This window comes from Rattus rattus, chromosome 1 (genome assembly GCF_011064425.1).
Source record: "Rattus rattus isolate New Zealand chromosome 1, Rrattus_CSIRO_v1, whole genome shotgun sequence".
NCBI classification, from domain to species: domain Eukaryota; kingdom Metazoa; phylum Chordata; class Mammalia; order Rodentia; family Muridae; genus Rattus; species Rattus rattus.
Genome location: NC_046154.1, coordinates 142,853,144 through 142,856,991, shown reverse-complemented (window position 1 = coordinate 142,856,991; position 3,848 = coordinate 142,853,144). Strand labels below are relative to the sequence as shown.

Here is a 3,848-nt window from a genome sequence, read left to right as displayed (position 1 = left end):
ATTTCTAATACTACTTTGAATAGATAAGGAGAGAGTGGGTAGCTTTGTCTAGTCCCTCATTTTGTTTCATTCCATTTAGTTTCATGTTAGCTGCTGGTCTGCTGTCAAATGCTTTTACTATGCTTAAGTATGGGCCTTGAATTCCTTATCTTTCCAAGACTTTTAATATGAAAGGGTATTGAATTTTCTCAATATTGAATATTCTTTAACATCTAATGAGATGATCATGGCTTTTTTTCTTTTAGTTTGTTTATATAGTGGATTAATTTCATGTATTTCCTTATATTAAAATATCCATGTGCTCTTCCTCTCAGTCCCATATTGAACTTGAGTTGGAAGAGGCAAGTCTGGTCTCAAAATGGAGGGCCACAATCCAAAGGAACCAGAGCAGCTGAGCAAGCTGCTTATTGGTGGTCTGAGCTTTGAAACCTCAGATGATAGCTTAAGAGAACATTTTGAGAAATGGGGCACACTTACAGACTGTGTGGTAATGAGAGATCCTCAAACAAAACATTCCAAAGTCTTTGGTTTTGTGACCTACTCTTGTGTCAAAGAGGTGGATGCTGCAATGTGTGCTTAGCCACACAAGGTTGATGGACGTGTGGTGGAACCAAAGAGAGCTTTTTCTAGAGAGGATTCTGTAAAGCCTGGTGCCTGTTTAATGGCAAAGAAGATTTTTGTTGGTGGTATTAAAGAGGATACAGAAGAACTTAATCTGAGAGACTACTTTGAAAAGTATGGGAAGATTAAAACTATAGAAGTTATGGAAGATAGGCAGAGTGGGAAAAAGAGAGGATTTGCTTTTGTAACTTTTGATGATCATTACACAGTTGATAAAATTGTTCAGAAATACCACACTATTAATGGGCATAATTGTGACGTGAAAAAGGCCCTTTCTAAACAAGAGATGCAGTCTGCTGGATCACAGAGAGGTCATGGAGGTAGATCTGGCAACTTTATTGGATGTGGAGGAAACTTTGGTGGTGGCAGAAGAAACTTTGGTCATGGAGGAAACTTTGGTGGAAGAGGAGGCTATGGTGGTGGAAGTGGTGGCAGCAGAGGCAGTTATGGAGGTGGTGATGGTGGGTATAATGGATTTGGAGGTGATGGTGGCAACTATGGTGGTAGTCCTGGTTAGAGTAGTAGAGGAGGTTATGGAGGTAGTGGACCAGGATATGGAAACCAAGGTGGTGGATATGTTGGTGGAGGAGGAGGATATGATGGTTTAAATGAGGGAGGAAATTTTGGTGGAGGTAACTATGGTGGTGGTAGGAACTATAATGACTTTGGAAATTATAGTGGACAGCAACAATCTAATTATGGACACATGAAGAGGGGCAGTTTTGGTGGAAGAAGCTCAGGCAGTCCCTATGGTGGTGGCTATGGATCTGGAAGTGGAAGTGGATGATATGGCAGCAGAAGGTTTTAAAATAAAACAAACAGCAACAGTTCTTAGCAGGAGAGAGAGCGAGGAGTTGTCAGGAAAGCTGGAGGTTACTTTGAGACAATCATCGTAAATGGATTAGAAAAACTAAAAATCTGCCACAGAAGGAACAATGATCCATAGTCAGAAAAGTACTGCAGCTTAAACAGGAAGCCCTTCTTTTTCAGGACTCTCATAGGCACAGTTTGCAAAAGTGCAGCTATCAATTAATGCAATGTAGTGTCAATTAGATGTACATTCCTGAGGGCTTTTATCTGTTGTAGCTTTTTCTTTTTCTTTTTTTTTTATTACATAAGGAGGCAAGCTACAACCTAGAAAAAGCAAGAAACTAATTGTCTTGGCAACAAAACAAAGAGAAGAAAAGCACACAAACATAATCTCACATCCAAATATGAATATAAGAGGAAGCAATAATCACTATTCCTTAATATCTCTCAATATCAATGGACTCAACTCCCCAATAAAAAGAAATAGATTAACAAACTGGATACGCAATGAGGACCCTGCATTCTGCTGCCTACAGGAAACACACCTCACAGACAAAGACAGACACTACCTCAGAGTGAAAGGCTGGAAAACAATATTCCAAGCAAATGGTCTGAAGAAGCAAGCTGGAGTAGCCATTCTAATATTGAATAAAATTGATTTTCAAATAAAAGTCATCTAAAAAGATAAGGAAGGACACTTCATATTCATCAAAGGAAAAATTCTAAATATCTATGCTCCAAATACAAGGGCACCTACATACATAAAAGAAACCTTACTAAAGTTCAAAGCACACATTGCACCTCACACAATAATAGTAGGAGATTTCAACACCCCACTCTCATCAATGAACAGGTCATGGAAATAGAAATTAAACAGAGACATAGACAGACTAAGAGAAGTCATGAACCAAATGGACTTAGCAGATATTTATAGAATATTCTATTCTAAAACAAAAGGATATACCTTCTTCTCACCACATCATGGTACTTTCTCCAAAACGGACCATATAATTGGTCATAAAATAGACCTCAATAGATACAGAAAGATAGGAATAATCCCATGTATCCTATCAGACCACCACAGGCAACAGCTGGTCTTCAACAACAGTAAGGGAAGAAAGCCCACATATACATGGAAGTAGAACAAAGCTCTACTCAAGGATAACCTGGTCAAGGAAGAAATAAGGAAAGAAATTAAAGACTTCTTAGAATTTAATGAAAATGAAGGTATAACATACCCAAACTTATGGGACACAATGAAAGCTGTGCTAAGAGGAAAACTCATAGCGCTGAGTGCCTGTAGAAAGAAACAGGAAAGAGCATATGTCAGCAGCTTGACAGCACACTTAAAAGCTCTAGAACAAAAACAAGCAAATACACCGAGGATGAGTAGAAGGCAGGAAATAATCAAACTCAGAGCTGAAATCAACCAAGTAGAAACAAAAAGGACCATACAAAGAATCAACAGAACCAAAAGTTGGTCTTTGAGAAAATCAACAAGATAGACTAACGAGCCAGACTAACGAGAGGACACAGAGAGTGTCCAAATTGACAAAATCAGAAATGAAAAGGGAGAAAGAATGGAGAACCAGAGGAAATTCAAAAAAATCATCAGATCCTACTACAAAAGCCTATATTCAACAAAACTTGAAAATCTGCAGGAAATGGACAATTTGTTAGACAGATACCAGGTACTGAAGCTAAATCAGGAACAGATAAACCATTTAAACAACCCCAAAACTCCTAAAGAAATAGAAGCAGTCATTAAAAGTCTCCCAACCAAAAAAATCTCAGGTCCAGATGGGTTCAGTGCAGAATTCTATCAGACCTTCATAGAAGACCTCATAACAATACTATCCAAACTATTCCACAAAATTGAAACAGATCGAGCACAACCGAATTCCTTCTATCAAGCCAAAATTACTCCTATACCTAAACTACACAAAGACACAACAAAGAAACAGAACTTCAGACCAATTTCCCTTATGAATATCAACACAAAAATACTCAAAAAATTTCTGGCAAACTGAATCCAAGAGCATATCAAAACAATCATTCACCATGATCAAGTAGGCTTCATCCCAGGGATCCAGGGATGGTTTAATATACAGAAATCATCAACATAATCCACTCTATAAACAAACTGAAAGATAAAAACCACATGATCATTTTATAAGATGCTGAGAAAGCATTTGATAAAATTCAACATGCTTTCATGATAAAAGTCCTAGAAAGAATAGGAATTGAAGTCCCATACCTAAACATAGTAAAAGCCATATACAGCAAACCAGTCTCTAACATTAAACTAAATGGAGAGAAACTTGAAGCAATCCCTCTAAAATCAGGGACTAGACAAGGCTGCCCACTCCCTACTTATTCAATATAGTTCTTGAAGTTCTAGCCAGAGCAATCAGAAG

General features: G+C 37.8%; 1 pseudogene; it reads left to right on the top strand.

Moving 5' to 3' along the window:
- Positions 1-358: 358 nt before the first annotated feature.
- On the top strand, positions 359-1,505 carry LOC116889641 (annotated as a pseudogene).
- The last annotated feature ends 2,343 nt before the right edge of the window (positions 1,506-3,848 follow it).